The sequence below is a fragment of the Haliotis rubra genome, unplaced genomic scaffold (assembly GCF_003918875.1).
Source record: "Haliotis rubra isolate DU_JTF1 unplaced genomic scaffold, ASM391887v1 Scf1458, whole genome shotgun sequence".
NCBI classification, from domain to species: domain Eukaryota; kingdom Metazoa; phylum Mollusca; class Gastropoda; order Lepetellida; family Haliotidae; genus Haliotis; species Haliotis rubra.
Window position 1 is genome coordinate 107,758 of NW_025765401.1, and position 24,788 is coordinate 132,545.

The window sequence follows — 24,788 nt, forward strand, 5'->3', positions numbered from 1 at the left end:
TTGATGTATTCAACAGTGCCTTTGCCCGACTGTCCTTGCAATACTTGTGAAGTAAGTGACAACTTATCTTGCTCTGACGAACCTTCAACCCGGCATATATAGTCACCCGTTAATTCCCTAATCACCTTCAAAGCAACCGGTCCGCAGACAAAAACTTCCAGCGCCGTCCCTGGCAACGTAATTCCGTGTCCTTACCAACTCATCCATAAGCCTTAACGAATCATTAATCCTACATATGAGGTAAGCAGTTTACGTCAAGCATACAGCGGCGAAGCTTATTAGATAACAGCTTAACAGAAACCCTGACGCTCAGATTCACCTCACGACTAACAACTGGCTAAACTTCTCTAAGTGGCATTCAGGAGCAGGTATGAGGAAGAGGAACTGGTTTGTATCGATAGAAAACTTCTTTGTTGCAGTAGATGCAACGTTTCGGTGTAGATGCTAACATCGTTATTAAGCATCAGTTGTTGAAGAGGAACACTTTTTATGAACAGACAATTTCTTTATTGCAATAGATGCAACGTTTCGGTGTAGATGCTAACATCGTTATTGAGCATCAGTTGTTGTAGAGGAACACTTTTTATGAAGAATGTCTTTATTGCAATAGATGCAACGTTTCGGTGTAGATGCTAACACCGTTACTAAGCATCAGTTGTTGAAGAGGAACACTTTTTATGAACAGACAATTTCTTTATTGCAATAGATGCAACGTTTCGGTGTAGATGCTAACATCGTTATTGAGCATCAGTTGTTGTAGAAGAACACTTTTTATGAATAATGTCTTAATCGCAATAGATGCAACGTTTCGGTGTAGATGCTAACATCGTTATTAAGCTTCAGTTGTTGAAAAGGAACACTTTTTATGAACAGACAATTTCTTTATTGCAATAGATGCAACGTATCGGTGTAGATGCTAACATCGTTATTGAGCATCAGTTGTTGTAGAGGAACACTTTTTATGAAGAAGTCTTTAATAGATGCAACGTTTCGGTGTAGATGCTAACATCGTTATTGAGCATCAGTTGTTGTAGAGGAACAGATATGAAGACATCTTTATTGCAATAGATGCAACGTTTGGTGTAGATGCTAACATCGTTATTGAGCATCAGTTGTTGTAGAGGAACACTTTTTATGAAGAATGTCTTTATTGCAATAGATGCAACGTTTCGGTGTAGATGCTAACATCGTTATTGAGCATCAGTTGTCGTAGAGGAACACTTGTTATGAAGAATGTCTTTATTGCAATAGATGCAACGTTTCGGTGTAGATGCTAACATCGTTATTGAGCATCAGTTGTTGTAGAGGAACACTTTTTATGAAGAATGTCTTTATTGCAATAGATGCAACGTTTCGGTGTAGATGCTAACATCGTTATTAAGCATCAGTTGTTGTAGAGGAACACTTTTTATGAACAGACAATTTCTTTATTGCAATAGATGCAACGTTTCGGTGTAGATGCTAACATCGTTATTAAGCATCAATGGTTGAAGAGGAACACTTTTATGAACAGACAATTTCTTTATTGCAATAGATGCAACGTTTCGGTGTAGATGCTAACATCGTTATTGAGCATCAGTTGTTGAAGAGGAACACTTTTTATGAAGAATGTCTTTATTGCAATAGATGCAACGTTTCGGTGTAGATGCTAACATCGTTATTGAGCATCAGTTGTTGTAGAGGAACACTTTTTATGAAGAATGTCTTAATTGCAATAGATGCAACGTTTCGGTGTAGATGCTAACATCGTTATTAAGCATCAGTTGTCGTAGAGGAACACTTGTTATGAAGAATGTCTTTATTGCAATAGATGCAACGTTTCGGTGTAGATGCTAACATCGTTATTGAGCATCAGTTGTTGTAGAGGAACACTTTTTATGAAGAATGACTTTATTGCAATAGATGCAACGTTTCGGTGTAGATGCTAACATCGATGCATCAATGGTTGAAGAGGAACACTTTTTATGAACAGACAATTTCTTTATTGCAATAGATGCAACGTTTCGGTGTAGATGCTAACATCGTTATTGAGCATCAGTTGTTGTAGAGGAACACTTTTTATGAAGAATGTCTTTATTGCAATAGATGCAACGTTTCGGTGTAGATGCTAACATCGTTATTAAGCATCAGTTGTTGTAGAGGAACACTTTTTATGAAGAATGACTTTATTGCAATAGATGCAACGTTTCGGTGTAGATGCTAACATCGTTATTAAGCATCAGTTGTTGAAGAGGAACACTTTTTATGAACAGACAATTTCTTTATTGCAATAGATGCAACGTTTCGGTGTAGATGCTAACATCGTTATTGAGCATCAGTTGTTGTAGAGGAACACTTTTTATGAACAGACAATTTCTTTATTGCAATAGATGCAACGTTTCGGTGTAGATGCTAACACCGTTATAAAGCATCAGTTGTTGAAGAGGAACACTCTTTTTGACAGACAATTTCTTTGTTGTAATAGGTGCGACGCGTGGTGCTTGATAACGGTGCAATAAGAAGTTGTCAGTCCATAAATATTGGTCCTTTTCAACTGACTTCTATATTTGAAATGATGTTTGTGAGCCAGGAATGCGTACCATGAAAGACAACTCACATCTGACACATGGGTTAATATAATTATATTTCGATCTAATTATAATTATACATTCATAGATAAATTATATTATGATATTATTACTATATATGTTAAGCAAGACTTAGTGCTTGTGCGGTGTGTCAGTGAGTGGCGAAAATATTCTGACAACGTTCTGATATTGGAACATTACAGGTAAAATTTATTACCGACAACCATTGTTTTATGCATCAAAATGTAGGCCTATAGTCGATGTATTTACACAATGTTTCCGTTTTTCTTGTAGGAACTTTAATAAATCATCCATGACGTTGTTTAACAGCGCATTGAGCAAAAACCCAGCTATTTGCTGGGGATATGTAAAGTATCGATTCTGGGCTTTGTGGGCTTTGATTGACTTTGTGAGCATCGATCTAAAGTATCGATTCTGGGATACGATAATAATAAAGAAATGGTCAGTGGTCAGTAAGCCTGACCATCCGACCACCTTACGAACAGCAAGATATACTGAAGATCAGTTCTCATCCCGATCTTCGCGGGGATGTAATTACCAAAGTGGCATTGTCTTAGATTGGCGTTAATAGCTTGTTTGCTTGCTAGTGTGTTCCACGGTGTGCGTTCAAACTCAGGAATTTGTGTAGGCGTACAGAAAGTGATCAAACACTATAATGTACATGGACAAACGGTAGGTTGCAATTACACAAATTCCCTAGAACCGCCTTGTGTTATATTTCTCTTTAGGTAATAAAGTTTCAGTGATCGTGGATCCCCTAATATGAAGGTGGGTCTGCTCTCACCCTACCAGTGCTAATCAGTTTCCGTTAAGTACATAATCGACTAAGGTGTGACGAAGCGAACACTACAAACTATAGCCTACCCACTTAACTGCAGGACTTGTGTTTAGGGGTTGTATCCGAATACATGTACCTTACCAAGCTAATAAGTAGAGGTGGGTGTTGCAGAGAATTTTCATATTGTGATATATTGCGATGCGAAAGCATATATTGCGATATGTATTGCAAAATATTGCAAGAATTATGTTTCTAAACAAAAACTACTTATAATCGAGTTAATGCTTGATTATAAAGAAAAACACAACAAAATCACTATGATTGATTAACCTTTAATAAAAACGTTTAATCATGACAAAATAAAAATGTAAGTAATATTTGGCACTAATGAAACAAGGAAAAGAACAATTTAAAAAGCGGAAATATCCGAAGATTTCCGAGTGTTACGAAGTTTTCCGAATGCAAGTCAAAATACCGGTTTTCGATCAGTGTATCGCAATACGTATCGTTTTCATGTCTGAACCGGTAAATACCGGTAAAGCGGTTATATTGCGCAGCCCTACTAATAAGTCTTGACTATCTGGGGGTTTGGGTTTCGTGGGTTGTTTTGTTGTTGTTGTTGTTTGTTTGTTGTTGTTGTGACGTAAGCGCACATTCACACTCTCCCCGTTGAATAATGCCCCAATTCTCGTGTCTCGTTTGCTTCGCTTAATGTTCAGTAAGGACTGATTATACAATGGAAACTATCTTTCAAGCAGATGTGCCACTTTATCCGAGCATACGTTCTTCCATAAGTGTTCAGCTGCCTTGAATATGGCAATTCTAAACGTATAATGTATGATTCGTCTTATGGTCGCTTATGGATTTCCGCAATAGAAAAGAGACAGAACAACATTCAGGGAAGACAATGTACCAGGACATACCGGAATATTATGGTTTTCTCAGCCCGAATATGTTTATAGGTTTGACAGCACCCATGATGTAGGGTTTAACCGCAGTCATCACTTCCCACATTAAGGTCAGGACATTCCTGGAATACTGGGCCTAGATTTTCGAAGCTGTCTTAACGCTAAGATAGTCGTAAGTGCCATACATTAACATACACTTACGACTATCTTAGCGCTAAGGGAGCTTCGAAAATCTAGGCCCTGTTCAAAGTGGCATTATTCACACACGCATTTGGGACATAACCCTTTTTCGCCGAGCTCCCTAAATGCAGGACGTTTGAGGAGACACGCCTCCCCTAAGGGTTTATTTGATGTTTAACGCTGCACTCAGCAATATTCAAGCTATATTGCGACGCTCTGTGAGCAAGCGAATGCGGACCAGACAATCTAGTGATTAACAGCATGAGCATCGATCTACGCAACTGGGATACAATGACATGTGTCAACCAAGTCAGCGAGCCTGACCACCCGATCCCGTTAGTCGCCTCTTACGACAAGCATGGGTTACTGAAGGCCAGTGCTAACCCGGATCTTCACGGGTCCTACCAAGAGTTCGTCAAATGAATTTGCTACAGTCACAAAACAAATGTTAACAGACTGATATATATCGTGTAATCTTTTTATTGACAGTGATTTTGTTTGTCAAGAAAATTTATATCATGGCAATAAGTCAGCTGGCTGGGGGTTTCTGAAGACCAATGTAACCCAGATCTTCAAGGGGTCACCTGCGTATAACTAGTGTGTGTAGATTGTAGTAACTCAGTGTGAACGTGATTATTAGTTTCCACTATACTTAACTGTGCTGTGAAACACTAAAAAACACAAAACTGTTGTTCAGCATTTGGAAACAAGTACCAAGCCTTCAGTAAGGATAATCTCATTTCTGTGACTACCTTTCAGTACCATGTACTCATAACCTGTTGACATTAAGACAGAATAAGAATAAACTAAAGAATAGATTTTATAGATTTTATTCTAAAATGTTTCATTGCTATATGTGAACACTACACAGACTTTAAGGATGAATATCATCCTGAATTTTATTTATTTAGCCACATGCCTCGCTCTTATAGACGTGCTTTAGCACTTTTTAGATGTGGTATTGCTCCTCTAAGAGTTGAAACTGGACGTTATAATTGTACTCCTCTAAAGGAAAGAACATGTTTTTACTGTAATGATTTTATTGAAGATGAATGTCATGTTTTACTGCACTGTCCACTTTATTCTTTTGAAAGAGGTGTCCTTTTTAGTAAATGTGAACAGCTTACTGTGAGCTGTTTGTCTTTTAGTGACTTTGATAAGATCCGATTTTTACTGTCCAATCCACAGGTGTCTTTTAATACAACCAAAACCTGCTTTCTTATCATTCGGCGTCGACATGCCCTTTTATATTCTTAACTTCGTACTGTAAATATGTATTATATATCCTATATTCTTTTAGTTTTGTATTTTATATGATATAGTCTCTCATAAGTCTGTAAAGATTGGCTCAACGTTTTATTATTCTCTTCTATGTACATATGTATGATGTTGAGGTGAGACTCAAATAAATTATCTGTCTGTCCCTACCACCCCACATCCTGTCACCTGTCGTCCCCATCCCACACCCTGTCACCTGTCATTCCCATCCCCAACCTGTCACCTGTCATCCCACACCCCTGTCACTCCCATCCCACACCCCTGTCACCTGTCATCCCCATCCTAGACCACGTCACCTCCCATCCCACACCCTGTCACCCGTCATCCCACACCCTGTCACCTGTCTTTCCACTTCCTGTTACCTGTCATCCCACACACCCTGTCATTCTCCTATCCCACACCCCTGTCACCTGTCTTCCCACACCCCTGTCACATCCATCCCATACCCCTGTCACCTGTCATCCCACACCCTGTCACCTGTCTTTTCCACTTCCTGTTACCTGTCATCCCCATCCTGCCCACACCCTGTCACCTGTCATCCCCATCCCTCCTACACACCCTGTCATCCTGTCATCCCCACCCCCACTCCCACCCACCCCTGTCACCTGTCTTCCTGACTACCCGTCACCTGTCATCCCTCATCCCACACCCCTGTCACCTGTCATCATCCCCATCCCACCCTCCCCCCCTGTCATCCCGTCATCCCATCCCACCCGTCATCTACCCTGTCACCCGTCTTCCCCACTCCCTGTCACCCGTCATCCCCATCCCACCCACACTCATCCCCTGTCACCCGTCATCCACACCCCTGTCACCTGTCTTTCCACTTCCATGTTACCCATCATCCCCATCCCACCTCACACACCCCGTCACCCGTTATCCCCCATACCACCCACACACCACTCACCCGTCATCCCCATCATCCCACACCCCGTTTTCCCACACCCCGTCACCTGTCTTTCCATCCCACACCCTGTCACCCCCATCCCACCCCAGACCCCGTCACCTGTCTTCCCAGACCCTGTCACCTGTCTTCCTTCACCCTGTCACACGTCATTCCCATCCCACACCCTGTCACCCGTCTTCCCACACCCCTGTCACACGTCATTCCCATCTCACACCCCTTCACCCGTCATCCCCATCCCACTCCCCTGTCTTTTCCACCCCTGTCACCCGTCATCCCCCACCCCACACCCAGTCACCCGTCTTTCCATCCCTGTCACCCGTCATCCCCATCCCACACCCCGTCACCCGTCTTCCCACACCCCGTCACATGTCATTCCCATTTCACACCCCTGTCACCCGTCACCCCCCACCCCACACCCAGTCACCCGTCTTTCCATCCCTGTCACCTGTCATCCCCATCCCACACCCTGTCACCCGTCTTCCCACACCCTGTCACCCGTCTTTCCACCCCACACCCCGTCACCCGCTTCCCACACCCTGTCATCACGTCATTCCCATCTCACACCCCTGTCACCCGTCATCCCCACCCCACACCCAGTCACACGTCATTCCCATCTCACACCCTGTCACCCGTCATCCCCCACCCCACACCCAGTCACCCGTCTTTCCCACCACCCCCCACCCCATCCCACCCCAGACGTCGTCACCCGTCATCCCCGTCCCATGACCCCAAGAACCAGCCACAGCCGACACCTCTATTAGCTGACACTGATAGTGGGTGTGAATATCTGCTCGGGATATGCGGGAGATGAACTGAGAATGTCTAAAACCACAATGGACCTCCATATAGTGCCGCTGAAGAAGACCAGACCAGTCCTGCACAAAATAATTAAAAAAAACATAATGCAGTCAGAATTAATTTTCGGTAAGAATTGATGTGTCCGTGCAATAACCAGATTTTGGACTGGTTATTGTAATTTATCATATGAGATAAAGTCGAGCTGACCTCTTGAGATATCAGGTAGAGACAAACTGCACAAGATAATTATACATGGAGGGAAAAGGAAATCAAACTTGTGTCCATACTCGGGTCGTGTGAACAATGTAGCGATTTAATGCTGCATTAACGTGTTCTTGCGACGGGAACACACAACTGACATCGAACTGGGGGGTTAAAATCCTCAATGAGGAAATTATTGTACGACATGCAGCAGAGAAGCGGAGTTGACATAGTATACCCAGCTGATCACAATATACACTGTAACAAATCACATGTACTTGCAATGAGTTCAAAAGGTTCGTATCTCGTGAAGGTCCGGGTTAGAATATTGGTCTCCAGCAACCAATGCTTGTCGTAAAAGGCGACTAACGGGATCGGGTGGTCAGGCTCGCTGGCTTGATTGACAAATGTCATCGGTTCCCAATTGCGCAGATCGATGCTCATGCTGTTGATCACTGGATTGTCTGGTCCAGACTCGATTATTTACAGACCGCCCCCATATAGCTGGAATATTGCTGAGTGCGGCGCTAAAACTAAACTCACTCACTCACAAAAAAGGTTCTTGCTAATAACTCACTGTCGGTTACTTGCAAGGCCCCAATACAAAACATGTGCACAATGCGTTGCCACGGGCCATTTGGAAGTGGTCGATATGGGCAGATAACTCTTCACCTTCCACGCGTCCTGTTCTGTCTCCGACGGCCCAGCAGTCAGCACCTGAGGGATGTTCCATGAGCCAAGTTCGGGTATCGAACCCAAAACTGCGATTTTAACACAACTATCGGCTCTAATCAGGGCCTCTATCTCTGGAGGCAGGTTGTAGAGCTGAAGCACGACCTGTACAGTCTGTCGTGGCATCGTGGGGAAATACAGACTGACAAAACAGCCGGAGAGAGTTGAATGCGACTGTGTATCCAGGCAGGTAGACAACAATAACGTCACGTGATACGCAGTTCCGCCTTCATGTTGTGACGTCATGACTATGTTACTGTCCAACAGTGACGTCATCGTGACTGTGACGCTATCATTATTGTGACGACACGTGTTTTGTTCAAAGAAAGCGACGAGGCACTGCTTAAGCTGGTCCCCGCCTCCCTTTGCGCGCGAAATGCGAGACGGGGCACAGTTTACAGCACTGCTCGTCCTTGTTCAATATTGGGTTGTCTGATGACTGAGAATGCAGAATTTCGTTTGATTGTTGTTTAACGTCGCACTCAACAGCTGTATGAGGGCAGTCTGTAAAAAGTCGTGTCGGAATCTGACAACCCTGTGATTGACATACTGAGCTTCAAACAGACGTTCAAATAAATGACCCTGTTCCTTAATGACTGTAGCACCGCGGTATACCAGTATTCAACTGATGTCAAACCGAAACCTGAGTCTCAGACAATGATCTACCGAATTTTCTCGTGTGAAAGAGAAAATAGACATCACAAACAACTATGGTTACACTGAATTCCAATTCCCTTTTCATACGAAAATGGTATTTACAATAAAATTTAATTTTAAACTTTAATAACATCGTATTTCTATATTATATGGCGATGTGTAGGCTGCATGACCTAAACTAAGACGCCACAGACTGCACTTGTTTAATGAGGTCGTAAAATGGTTCACAATGCATCTGGCTGACTGGGTTACTGGCTATGTGGCTTTTGCGCTTATTCAGGGTAGTTCTGTAACGCACAATGTGATTGATATAATATCAACTCCGTACCAGATTGCCAAACTTTTCTAGCGGCAGAGCGTCGTTTTGAGATGTCCACGGTTTCCATGTTTCCGTTTGTCAGAGCACGCTGCACGACGTGTTTGCAAGGATTAGAAGGAGCCTAGTGTTGCAATATACAAGTGCTTAGATGTATCAAATAATACTGATGAGTATTTATGTATCCAGTTAAAAGAATTGGTCTCAAAATTCTGGACTGGTTATTGTACTTAGTTGCGCAATAGGACGGAACCCAGTCAACAGGAAACGAGACTGTTGTGTAATGAATGTTTTGACTTGCATGTCCGAAGAGCTTTAAAGGTTTTGTTACCCAATATCTGTACTGTATATGCTCTCAATAATACAAATCGGTTACCAAAAGGACGAGATAAAAAAATATATATTTCCCTTTAGACCACAGAAACTGCATAATTTAGGAAATGAGCAAAACTATTACAAATCGTTCTTTCTTGCTCATATTCTTAGTTCCATAGCAGTTCTTTCCACTACATTCGTGTCGAATCAAGGACCTTCGCTTGGAATCTAATTTATTTCTGCGCAACGACTGACACAAATGTAATACACGTAAATTATTGAAAAAACTGAAGATGCATTTCAACAACGAGACGATGGTACCCGTGAAGGGTTAGAACTTGCCGTGAGAGGTGACTTGTCGTAAGAGGCAACTGACAGGATTGGGTCATGCTCGCTGACTATTGTTGGTCAGTGGATTGATCTGGTCTAGACTCAATTGTTTAAATACCGCCGCCATATAGTTGGAATACTGCTGAGTGTGACCTTAAACAACAAACAAACAAACGAGACGAGGGGTGTAAATTCCCAACTAAAGTTTTATATCTAACTTAACATGTCATTCTAACATGCCTGGCTTACAGAGGTGAGGAGAGGTGAAATCGGGTTTTACGTCGTGCTTGAGAATATTTCGCTCATATGACGACGTGCATGCGTGTGTATGTGTATGTGCGGCTGCTTGTACTAGCCCAGACTTAAGCTGGTTTTATAGTGCTAGCCCACTGAGATACCATGCTGCAGTGAAGCATGAATACCCCACTCAGACACATTATACTGACTCCGAGCCGACCAGCCCTTGTTGCACCCATTAATGCCGAGCGCCAGGCAGGGACCAACAAGTACCATATTTTAACGTCTTGTGGTATGACGCGACCGGGGATCGAACCCTCGACCTTCCGCTCTCCGGGCGGACGCTCTAACCACTACACCACAGAGGCGGTCCCTCATTTACAGATGCACGCACACAGAAGAGTGGTGCAACATAAAGGAATTAACGTATTTCGGCGTCAATACACAGCCATTCAGCCCTGCATTACCCATGTACCCTTTACAATACTGTTATGGAAGGGAGACCAGACACGGACCGACTGGCAGATATTTGAAATCCACCATTGCTGTTTATACCCTATGTATGATGATTATCAAAACGATTACCGAAGACCCGGGTTCGATTTCTGGTGTCCCATTCTTATTGCTGAAATATTTAGGCGGGGGCAAAACCTTAATCACTCAGTCACTCACTAGTATTCGATGTGCATTTGCAATCATTATACCCAGGCCTACCAAAAAAACTTTCCCATTGTGCAGAAAAACGCAGAAAAGCCCACATTTATCGTAGAAAATAGCAACATAAACATAATACCTCGCTACTGAAACAGTAAAACGGCAACTTTAAATCGCTAACACTGCATCATAAAACGAGGAGCCCGCAACTTCGATTTTGCGCATGCGCACATGGAAGAGGAAGTCTCGACCGCATGTTGACATTTTCCAGCTTGGACAAAAGTTACATTCCTTTTTAAGTATTTCTGTTGTGTTATTTGGCATTTATCATCATGATACTTGTGTGCACACTTGTTTAGTTTACTTTCCATTCGTATGAAACGATTGACAGCAATTATTTCGACATATTTAATACTTTTTCTACGCGAGGCGATTCACGGATGCTCGGAAATTGGAAAGAAGCCCGGATCGTAATGCGCATGCGCAGTAGAGGTCAAAGTTCGCTGATATAAAAATGTTGCAGTTTCATAGTTTTCGTTGCCGTTTTCACAGTTTCAGTAACGAGGTATTATGTTTATGTTGCTATTTCCACGATTAATGTGGGCTTTTCTGCGTTTTTCTGCACAGTGGGAAAGTTTTCTTTGGTAGGCCTGATACCACTCTTCGTGAACTTCCGTACTCTTCAAGGCCGTTGTTCTTCAGTGAGCGTGCGGAAACGCAAAATAATCTATTTCTTATGCTTATAAGTTTATCGATCCAGATGATATATGATCATTATTTTGGTCTTTCTTGTCTGATGTTAATATGTCTACATGGAATTATGGGTTAGGGTGAATTCCATACATTTATTTGCAAGCCGGAAGGCAAGGTAATAAAAGTAGAGACAAAGCATTTAGGCAAGGTAATAATAAGTACATCTACTTCAATTTCAATTACAAATATGTACACACGCACACGGACTTCTAGCGGTATTTATTGAGCAGATCATTATTGTCTGCACAATTGCTGCTTCACAATTGAGAAGAAAGAATAATTAAAATACAAGGAATAGTCCAACAGTTTTATAATCAGGGGACATAACCACTACTGCTGCCAGGGAATAGAGGCGAAATACACATCTTGATCAGAAAACAGTGAGTGAGTTTGGTTTTACGCCGCCTTTAGCAATATTCCAGCAATGTCACAACTGGGGACTCCAGAAATGGGCTTCACACATTGTACCCATGTGGGAAATCGATCTCGGGTCTTCGGCGTGGAGAGCGAACGCTTTAACCACTAGGCTACCCCACAGCTTCGATCAGAATAGAAAAATCCTGAATATGTCCAAGTCAGACTGGACATTTATAACTTGTTTGAGTGGCATTTTAGAAGTTGAGACGTACAATATGGAACAAAGTTTTATGGATAACAACTTTTTATTTCGTGAGTGCGACGTTTCGATACAGATTTTGTACCGTTGTCAAGCAAGAGCTCCTCCACTTCATGTATCACTCTTTGCTTGACAACGGTACAAGAATCTGTATCGAAACGTCGCACTCACGAAATAAAGAAGTTGTTATCCATAAAAACTTGTTCCATATTGGACATTTATGTCTGCTTCAACAGAATTAAAAAGAGAAAAACTTGACAAAAACTTCACTAAAAGATCAAATAATGATCATTTAGTCTATTCTAGCCTTTCAGTACCTTCCAAACAAGGGGTTCAGTGGTAGCCTAGCGGTGAACGCGTTGGCTCCTCATGCTAAATACTCGGGCTTGATTCACCACATGACAGAAATATGTGAAACCCATTTCTGTTGTCCAACGCCCTTTCTGGAGTTTTGTTAAAAGCTCCGCAAACGAGGTGGCACTAGAGGCTTGAGTTAAAGAAACACACATAAAGAAATTGATTGATGTATTATATATCTGATTGTTTGTGACACTTTACATTCGAAATAATGAAGGAATATATTTTTACAATTTAACTTCAGGTTTGACAAAACAATAATTGATCCAAGCGCAAGTAAAATTTCAATTTCGTCGGATCACATGTTCATAAATATCGTACGTTACTTGAAGCCAATGTTTACTTGCGCGATAACAAAGTGTGTTGTGTCACACAGACATTGTAAATACTTTGGTGATGACTTGTGCCAAAGATAAGTTTCTGAATTTGCGAAATGTTGTTCACGTTGTTCAATGATAAGCAAGAGAAACAGTAGCTAAGATACGCGTTCATGTCAGTGAATGCTATGTATGTTGATCAAGAGAAACAGCAAAATGCGACAACCCTCATTATCACACAATCTGTACCTTTACACCTTACAAATCCCATATAAAACGAAGATAACATTTAATACGAAACATGAATCGAAATAAAGTACCTACAGAGGATTTTGATGGACTTCAATTGTTTTTAAAAAGTCACCCGAATGAAAAGCGGTTTCGGTTTTGCATCAACCAAAATGGCTGCGCCCTCAACGAGTCCTGTTCGGATATAAGATCAATGTTGCAACAGTGTGGGTTGTATCAAAATTGCCAATAAGCTGATCAGGCACACACACAGATCGAGCTGTGGCAGAGACGGTCTGCCTGGTCTGGCGTTGCCGAGTCAAGATCTGCAGCCAGAAATTTTCGATCCGGGAGGGGAGCTGGTTTACTCACTCACTCACACACTGATTTAACGCGTTTTTGGACGAGACCCCTCCAGCTGGACGTTTTGAGGAGACAGGTGGTAGGAATATCTCCCCTACGTATAACTTGTGTGTATAGACTGTAGTTGCTCAGTGCCAGTGTGATGTTAGACCACTTGCTCTTTGAACTTTACAATAGTCTCTTTGCAGTGAAAACGTACCGATGAATTTCACTTTAAAGAAAAAAGTAAATCAAATTAAGTCAAATTAAGATTGCGAATCCTCATGATTTTACCTTGCCAAATGAACATTTAAATCTCAAAATTTTATTCAACATGGATACAAGTTGTTTAAAAACGATCATAGATTCAAATCGCTATTACTGGTTTGTATTACAAGGGGGTAAGCGCAGTAGATGGAACAGTGAAACAAAGGCACGTGCGGTACGTGATGAGCGTTAACTTAGACCAGCCCCACTTGTTCTCGGTGTTTCATCTAATGTGCATACGCCCTTGTAATACAAACCAATAATAACAATTTGAAACTATGATCGTTTGTTAAACAACTTTTATCCTAATTAAGTTGAATAATCGCTTTAATCGATTTACTTTTCCATTTAGAGTAAAATTCATCAGTACGTTTTCTCGGCAAGCAGACTATAACAGTGCTGTGAAACACTGAAAACAAGCAATGTCAGCTCTGAGAAACAAGTAACGAGCCTTCACTAAGGTAAGTCTCATTTCTGTGATTACCTTCCAGCACCATGCAGTCATAACCTGACGTGTGTTGACATTAGGACAAAATAAGAAGAAACTAAAGAACGTATTTTATAGTTTTTATTCTAAAATTTTTCATTGCAAAATATGAAGAGACATCTCAAACATGAAAGTACAGTATTGTTTGCACACATTTTTTCTATGATACTGTACAACTGATAGATATAAAATATTTACAAATCACATATTGACACATTACTGTGTACCCAAATGCCAATGAAGCTATATCTATGAATCGGTTTCTGTTCTTCCTTAGGACTTTACTTGGTGTTTACATTATCCTATGCACTGTGTTCGTGGAAAGTGGCTGTTCTGTCATTTGTTATTTTATCATTGTTTAATATACAAATTTATCAGTGATGAAAAAACATTATTTATACGGCATGTTGTAATTTGCCGTAAGTTCACCCCAAAACCCACATCCATTCCCTGTCATCCGTGATCCCAAATCCCTCAGCCCGTCCCCCCAAACTCTACACTCAACACCCCACATCTGCCCTCCCGCTCCTCTCAACCCTCACCCCGCCATCCGTCATGCCACACCCCACACCTTGTCTGTCATACAGACCCTGAAACAAATGTACCCAATGCAGCCCATGCATGTCTAGAATGCGTGGCAGGTCTAGATTACCACAGTCTGCAAATGAGGAAAGTCTCTGGGCTTTTTTAATTGTATTTTATTAACATATTTTAGAAACATTATTTTCTGTAAAATATGTTCAATTCGGAGACTAGATGCGGCCTAACCCCCACACCTTGTCACCCATTATTTCCCCACATCGAATATCCCATATCCCTCATTCCCATCCCACATCCTGACACCCGTCATGTTGTACCTCACCCCGTCACCCGTCCTCCCACAACCCACACCCTGTCAAGCTTCATCCCACACCCCGTCACCCCTCAACCCCCACCTCGTCACCTGTCTTCACTCACCCCACCCTGTCACCCGTCTTTCCACGACCCAAACCCCGTTGCCCGTCTTCCCACACCCCGTCATCCCCTACCCCGCACCCCAGTCACACCTCACCCGTCTTCCCTCACCCCCACCCCGTCACCCGTCTTTCCTCACCCCGTCACCTCCCATCCCCCAACCTACACCCCACACCCGGTCACGCGTCTTCCCTCACCCCCATCCCGTCACCCGTCTTTCCTCACCCCACAATCATCCCAGACCGCGTCTTCCCTCACCCCGTCACCCGTCTTTCCTAATCCCACAACCCATCCCAAACCCCGTCTTCCCTCACCCCGTCACCCATCTTCCCTCACCCCACAACCCACCCCGCACCCGTCCTCCCACAACCCACACCCTGTCTTCCATCACCCCGTCACCCGTCTTCCCTCACCCCATCCCAAACACCGTCTTCCCTCACCCCGTCACCCGTCTTCACTCACCCCACCCCGTCACCAGTCTTCTCACAACCCAAACTCCGTCGCCCGTCTTCCCACACCCCGTCATCCCCTACCCCGTCACCCCGCACCCTGCCACATGTCTTCCCTCACACCACCATCCCGTCACCCGTCTTTCTTCATCCCACAACCTATCCTAAACCCCATCACCCGTCTTCCCTCACCCCGTCACCCGTCTTCCCACAACCCATCCCCAACCCCGTCACCCGTCTACCACCTGTCCACCCCACCCCCCCGTCTTTTCCTCACCCTACAACCCATCCCAAACCCTGTCTTCCCCTCACCCCGTCACCCATCTTCCCTCACCCCACAACCCACCCCTGCACCCTGTCCTCCCACAACCCACACCCTGTCTTCCATCACCCCCTACCCCGTCACCCGTCTTCACTCACCCCACCCCGTCACCAGTCTTCTCACATCCCAAACATCCCGTCGCCCGTCTTCCCACACCCCGTCATCCCTACCCCGTCACCCCCCACCCTGTCACATGTCTTCCCTCGTCATCCCAAACCCAGTCACCCGTCTTCCCTCACCCCACATCCCGTCACCCGTCTTCCCTCACCCCACATCCGTCATGCCACACCCCCGTCACCCATCTTCACTTACCCCATACTCCGTCACCCGTCTTCCCACACCCTATCACTCGTTTTCCATCACCCCCCACCCCATCACCCGTCTTCCCTCGTCCCACAACCCATCACCCGTCTTCCTAAATCCTGTCACCCATCATCCTCACCCATCACGTCACCCGTCATCCGTCTTTCCTCACCGATCCCGTCGCTCGTCTTCTCCCAAACCCCCCTTCGTTCCAAACCCCCGTCATCCCTCACCCCACCCTGTCACCCGTCACGCCCCTTGACCCGATCACTATGCCAGGAGATTTATATCCCGAAAAGGGGGAACCCAAAACAAACTACAACAAAAACCAATTGTTTTGTTTCGAACTCATCATATACTAAAAGCCTCAAGAGAACTGAGGTGGGTTCATTATTAAAATACCATTATTTGGCTTTTAAATACTCCACGTACAATAACAGGTGTATGTCGACTGAACAGAAAACGTCATGTTGATGTCTTTGTTTGGCTTAAGGTGCTGGAGCCGGTAGCGCCATGGCTGTTTCTTCTCACTCGGTAACTGTAACAACTCTAGGAGTGGAACACAGCTATTCCTTGGAAACAGAAAAAAATAAATGACGAAACCATTCATCACATTGAACCTGACTATTGCATTAAATCTGGCCTGGTCAACGCTCGACATGCTCGGGAGCACCAAGTTACCCATGTACAGATTCTACCATGAAGTTGAGTCAGGTACCATGTGTCTCTTGGTGATCGACCTAATTCTAGGCCATTAAACGTGAGTTAGTGGACTTAAACAATACGTTGGTCGTCTTGAATAAGAATTGGAAGTATTATAGTCTGTTTGCAGTGAAAACGTACCGATGAAATCAAATAAAGTGAAATTAAGGATGCGAATCTTCATAATTTTGCCTTGCCAACTGAACATTTAAATGTCAGAATTTTATTCATTGTAGGACAAAAGTTGTTTAGCAAACGATCATACATTCAAATCGCTATTATTGGTTTGTATTACAAGGGGGCAAGAGCAGTAGTTGGAACAATGAAACAAATGCACGTGCGGTTCGTGATGATCGTTAACTTAGACCAACTCTACGCTTGTTCTCGGTATTTCATTTAATGTGCATACACCCTTGTAATACAAACCAATAATAGCGATTTGAAACTATGACCGTTTGTTAAACAACTTTTATCCTAAGTTGAATAAAATTCTGAGATTTAAATGTTCAGTTGGCAAGGTAAATTTATGAGGATTCGCAATCTTAATTTCATCTTATTCGATTTACATTTTTGTTTAAATTGATATTCATCGGTACGTTTTCAATGCAAACAGACTATACAAATGAGCACTTTTAACAAGCAGAATGTTACTCACCTGCGAAGTACTTGTTTTCCAGGGGAGCATTTGCGATTTATTTCGTCGCTACATCCTGAGCAACATTTAACTTGGCTCACATGGATGACTCGCAGTTCCATCTGGCGTCCATCACCAGACCCTCACAGTTGGTTTCAGATGGCGGTTTAGCGCTCCGAATCTGATGACGGAGTAATCCAGATCAGTGTGGGCAATCCAGTACTAAGACGACGACAGGTATATCCTTTTGCGTTCACCATACATCCCTGAGAACCCGCCACAGCCAATACCTCTCCTGGCTGACACTGGTAGTTAGTGCGGATGTCTGCTCGACATATTCAGGGGATGAACCACCGACATACAGTGGTTGTTGACAGAACAATTCAGTACCAAGACTTCAACAGGTATTCTTTGGCGTTCACAAGGTCCCAGGAACCCACAGACACAACCCCCTCCCCAACCCTCCGACATATTCGGGAGATGAACTGGGTGTGTTTCAAACCCCATCGGACCTTCATGGTGCCGCTGAAGAAGTTCAGACTTGTCCTGCAACAGATAAGCTCAAATATAATCCAATCAGAACTTAGCCGTGTCCTTACAAAAACTCTCTATGAGTGAGTGAGTGAGTATGGTTTTACGCCGCTTTTATATTTTATTATATTATATTTATATAGCGCTGAGTTTCAGCTCGGCTGCTCGCATGCGCTTTTTAGCAATATTCCAGTAATGTCACGGCAGGAGACACCAGAAATGGGCTTCACATATTGTACCCATGTGGGGAATCGAACCCGGGTCTTCGGCGTGACGAGCGAACGCTTTAACTACTAGGCTACCCCACCGCCCAAGCTCTGTATGAAGGTCATGTGATTGCACAACTGAAACACTGGTTCATGATTTCGACAGGTTAACCTTATTTATACGAGATAAAGTCGAGCTGCCATATTGAGAGATCAAGTAACGTAGTTATGTACATCATTATCCCAGAGGTACACGCTATACAAAATGATTGCATATGGAGGGAGAAGGCGGAAGGAAATCAAATTTATACCTGTACTGGTACCGACTTTATGCAGTATTAACAGATTAGTTATTGACGTATACGGAAATAGAGATGAACACATTATAGCATGTCGGGAAAATAATCGACATGACTTATTGTTCATGCTTATAACTCACTGTTTGTTTCTTGCAGTACCAGTATTGTCTTGCATTGTCACCAATTATCTTGAAGTGTCCGATCTGGACAGATAACTCTTCACCTTCCACACGCCCTGCTCTGTCTCCGACATCTGCGGGATGTTCCATAAACGAAGTTCGGGGATCGAACCCACAACTCCGATTGTATCCCGTCTTTTTGTCCTCATCATGACCTAGGACAGGCTGTAGAACTGAAACACACCTGTACAGTCTGTCCTGGCATCGCGAGGAAATATAGACTGACAAGATACGAGTTGAATGCGGCTGTGTATCCAAGCAGATAGGTCTACAACAATAGGGTCACGTGACACGCAGATCCAACCACGTCGTGATGAAGACACCAACTATGACGTCATTGTGATTATTACGTCACGTGTTTTTGATCGAGGCGAGCCCAACGCCCTTTATTTGAGATAATATTAATATTACCAGAAAAAGACACCGCACCTAGCGTTAAGAAATACAGTTCGCTCTCCTATGTAAAAGTATAAAAAAGTACACTTTTGCCCTGAACTATTAAAACGTTAAAGCGCTCCGAGTGTTTAAGGTTTAATAATAGTTCAGTTGTGGATAAATCTAAGGCAGAAAACAAAAAGATTAACAAAGTGTTGGACATTAATGGTGTGTGTTTCCTTCACATATAAAACGTAAAATGATATTGACATCCTCCAGACCATTTTTACATTTGGGATAAGATAAATTTATGCCATCTCCCTTCATTGTAATTCAAACCTGATAACCCTGTTCGTATAAAATTTCGTTCTATTTTGGTTACAAATAAGTGTAGAAGCTGTGAAAGTATTATCCCTTTAATGCGATGATACAATCTCTAATTTTAGAGAATTACCTTACAAATCCGTTTTAAACGAAGATGACAAATAACACTAAACATGAAATGGCACCGAAAGCAATATTGTTCTGTTGACGGTACATTTTGTATTGCTTTAAAATTCATCTCCCGAATGAAATGCAGTACTAGTATCTGTTTTACATTAACCAAAATGGCTGCTCCCTTGACGAGGTGTGTTTACCTGTGTTGTTCGTCCTTCGTTTACGCTCTCACAGAGTGAGTGAGTTAGTGTTTTACCTCCGCTTTTAGCAATATTCCAGCAATATCACGGCGGGGGAACACCAGAAATGAGCTTCACATGTTGTACCCATGTGGGGAATCGAACCCGGGTCTTCGGCGTGAAGAGCGAACGCTTTAACCACTAGGCTACCCCCACTCCGGCACAGCGATGACTTAACATAACTGCCACAAGCTAATTTGCATATCACCCGGACTTTTCTCTTGTTTGTAATCAAACGCGCTCATAATCAGAAGGACTGGACTCACGAAAGTCGGCGCTCTCTTCATAATGTTTTACATTTTACATATTCTTCCACAACTGCGACAGTAACGTTTATGACGTACATATTTAGCAACTGGCTGCATCGTTTGCATTCGATGACAGCACTCAAATGTAAACAAAGGATCGCTACGCAAATCGAAATTTTAGGATATTTTCTCAATGAAACTAAACCATTCTATCAAAGATGTTTAATAGTTGTGTAGACTCATCAAAATAAAAGTTGCGAAATATGTAAATTATATTGAATGGAATACAAGATGTGACGAATCGTCACATTTTTCAGGTATCATGCTAGCTTGCCACATGGATCTTTGCAGCTACCCCACCAACCCCAGCTCTCTCAGAGGCAACGGTGATATCCATCTGGTGCATTTGCAAAGTGATGTTTGAAATACATAATGCGCGGGTATCATTTAATATTTGCAGTGTGTTGCATATTTTGCTTGTGTTGCAGTATAAAGGGTTGTGGGGTATCCTAGTGCTTAAGCATTCGCTCGTCACCCTGAGAACTCCAATTGCATTAAATAATATAAATACTATATATTCATAACTGGTTCATCAATATGTAAACATATCACTTATTAGCAAGAAGTAAAATGACTCGGACATATTGATACATTTTACTTTTCAGCTAAAAGCATATTGGACACTTTATCGGAACAATGTGTTTGTATATGTGTGCACAATGCATTGTTATTTTACACATGCCCATATGTTCAAACAGGATGCATCTCAACCTGGCCTATGGTTACATTATTTACATTACAGGAGAGAATGGAGAAATTTGCTTCCTTTCACAAGGAGTGAAGCCTGAACTGGTGCGAAGGGAAAAGAACTTCATACAGAGGATTTTTCCAGGTAATTATGATTTGTTAATAAACCCATGCACGACCATACACAAGCACACACGTGCACACACACACTACTTGTAATTTCTGCAAAGGATTATTGTTCCAGAATGCACTTGTGAGTTAGTGTGATGAACTACATGTTTTGTTTTGTATATAATTTTATTTATCATCCAAAGATATTGCATGTGTGAGATCAAACGTTGACAGTAGATTTTGTACAATGTCTTGACAATGCTATGACATCATGAACTTGATGATGTCACAGTGCTATGACATCGCTGCACTGCAAGTCTAGTAGTAGTACTGTGTTCAGAGATGTACATTTTTCATTGAAAACTAATGAAGAGTGATGTTGATCACTGGATTGTCTGGTCCAGACTCGATTATTTACAGACCACCGCCATATAGCTGGAATATTGCTGAGTGCGGCATAAACCTAAACTCACTCACTCACTCTGATGTCAAATATATCAACACCCGTTGATAAAAGTAAACATATCCTCGGCAAGCCTTGGATATTGTAACTTTACCAACTCGTGTTGATATAATTGATATCAGAAGACACTTGGGTGAGATTATCTATGTATGAATCAGAATATATAAAATAGTGACAAACATAAAGAGCCTGTTTCCACACATTTGTGCATGCTCAAGGTGCCTACACAATATTACCCTGTATAACCCTAGCTGCCTGTGAGGCACTAGGTTTACCACATGACTTATCCCACCAGGTACCAATTCACTGCTGGGTGAACAAAGGCAATTCATGTTGAAACATCATGTACACATCAATAACACAAAGATGGTTGACAAAGTAGACAATAGTTTATTCATAACAACTTTTGTAATCATTCTGTAACAGTTACATTATAATACAAGCGGTTTTGTTGACTTCATTCTCTGCCAACTTCTAAGAAATGCATGTTTAACAAAACAGAACAGAATTTCATAATCACAACCAATATTCAGATAGTATACACCAAACACATTTCTGTTTCCAGAAAGCAGTTTTACATCTGTCATTTCCATAAAGCAAGCCGGAAAAGATGGCTACAGAAGACACCATCAAGACAAATGAGAAAGCAATGGCGTCAGAACATGTTCCTGTGCTTCTGTCTGTGAGCGGAACTTTTAAAATGCATAACAAATAATTACAAAACAACAATGCAACATAAACATATTTATATTTAACCATATATTTATGGCAAACATTAAATTGGATTGGTAAACAAGTACATATTGAGCCATTGGACACTTAGTGTATGAAGTAATTAATAAATCAGTGACAGTAGATTGTAATACAAGGCAAGCCAGATGGATATATGTGTTAAATATAGTTGCTGTTTATACAAATCAAGTCATAACTAAAATAAAAATCTTCAAGTATTGAATATGAAGTTTGGAGATGAACCTAATATTTGGATTTATCAATGAAATATATACTTCTGTACAACACTGTTTACAACATTTCATTTGGAAGATTTAGTTATTGTGTAAACATAAGGAAGAAATGTAAAGCTTTGTATGGAGCGATATACACAGAAACAAATAGTATTATCCAAAATATGTCTAAAACTGATTAAGATCAGTTCAATCAATCTTTATCACGGAACTTAAAAGGCTGCAGGTCTATTGTACATTTATATACACAATATTTACAACTGAGCAGCTGAAAGCATATGTAAAATATTTACAGATTACAAATTTAAAGCAGATTTTCTATGTATAATTGCAAAATAGATATACAATGACAGGTTCTCTAATTCAATATTTTCATTTGTTAATAATATAGTCATTTTATTTCATTTGGATGGGTATAATAGTAGGATGTTAAATATTTCTTTCTAAGGTTTTCATAGTGGGGCAGATAAAAGGAAAATGGTATTCATCTTCTACAGCATTAAGGTTACAGAGGTTGCAAATTCTATGGTTCTGGCGAGGAGTATTCATATAACACCCAGTTTCAACAAACAACTTCGTGCAATGAGCTACAAAAGAATAAAGAAGAATTTTTTGATAAATAATATTTCCAATGTTTATGATACAGACATTTAGAGGGTCGATAGATTGATTCAAGCCATCTTTGTTGCCAGATGTCTTTCATTCTTTGGGTCAGTGACAAAGAATTTTCTGGTTGGGACATGGCATAGTTAACAATAAGTAATCAGTACTTTATAACTTTAACAGTAGAATATATGTAATGATATTTCCCCCAAAATATGGATATTTCTAATTATATTTATCAAAACCTTAAGGGCTTGTACAGATGCCTGTTTTGTGTGGTTAATCCACTAAAGATGATTAGAAAATAGACTCTAAGATATTTATATACGTTTGTAGTTTTAGTTTTCGCCTTTGTAAACCCATCTTCAAGCTTCATCACTCCGATGGCTCCGTCATCCACCTATCAAGGTTTGTCTCCCTTTGGTCACATTAACATTTTGCCTGAGTTGTTGATCCCAAGCTGTAATAGGCCTGATATTGAGTTACAGCCACAGCAGATCCCCCCCCCCTAAGTTGAGAAAATAGATAATTTGTACATAATTCCTTAGGTATTTCAGGAGAGACAATATTCCTAACTTTGTGAGCATTAATTTTTATATTTAGGTAGGACTTATTTTCCTTACCTCATTTGTTTCTAAAACTTATATGAATGAGAATTTATATGCTTGTTTTTATCCACCTTGTCCAACATGTCCCACCTATAAGAGTCGGACTATGGAAGTAAAGTTCAGGAACTGAGACCCCAGTGAGGGCACTACACAAACTTCATCAACTATCTGGTTATGCCCACCTCTGGTATATGTGCATAATATGGACGATTAACATAAGAAGTGTTTGCTGTTATGTGGAGAATTCTCAAGATAGATTGTACAATTAAGTTGAAGTTTACAGGAATATAAGAACATAAACTTGAAACTGCTTGTATGTTATACTTATCATGTATGTTCCATTCCAGCCATGGGTGATGGCCTTCAGACCTTTCAACCAACACGTGGGACTAACAACTAACAATGGAGTAGAGATGCTTCATTCTCTGTTTAAGAGTGAGCAAAACATAGGACAGACATCAGCCTAACAGGGCTGATTGAACTTCTAATGAAACACCACAAGAGCAGACAGAGGTCCCTCCTTTGACTGCTTCAGCGATCCCCACAAGACCTTCTTGACCAAGAGAGGGTCAACATACTTTGACCACCTGCAGGAGGAGACTGAATGAGGTGATGTAGACTCAATCTATCCACAAAGGTGAATCAACTTACCAAGTGAGCAATCAAGGTGTTGTTTTAAATGAGGACATCAAAGATCTCTGTTCTTGTCAAGACTTTAGAAGATTTGTTTTTCCATGTGAGCATTTTCTGGCAGCATTATATCACAACACTACCAGAGGAGGCTTTACCCAAGCAATACAGAGGTTCTTGACCAAGAGAGGGTCAACATGCTTTGACCACTGCAAGAGGAGACTGAATGAGGTGACACCGAGTTAGTCTATCCACAAAGGTGAATGAACTTCCTGTAATGATCTCTGACCCTATCAGGTTTTCTAGTAGCTTATTCTAGAGTATTCCAGAACTTTGTTAGCATATGTTTTATCCTTAGGTATGACTTTTGTTTTCCCTTACATTATTTGTTTTCTTAAATGTTTGTAACTGAACTTATATTGATGGTTAACTTAAGTATTTGAGAATTGTTTTATCCAATTTGTCCAACATCATGTCCCACCTGGAAGAGTCAGACTATGGAAGTAAAGTTCAGGAACTGAGAGAGCTCAGTGGGG

At 41.7% G+C, this 24,788-nt stretch overlaps 1 long non-coding RNA gene across 1 annotated transcript; it reads right to left on the reverse strand.

The window, feature by feature from the left end:
• Window positions 1–21,816: 21,816 nt before the first annotated feature.
• Window positions 21,817–23,986, reverse strand: LOC124269589. The gene is made up of 2 exons (XR_006896546.1): window positions 23,625–23,986; window positions 21,817–22,984 (listed from the first exon to the last, which is right to left on the reverse strand). It is a non-coding gene; the product is annotated as an uncharacterized LOC124269589 (long non-coding RNA).
• Between the last annotated feature and the right edge of the window lie 802 nt (window positions 23,987–24,788).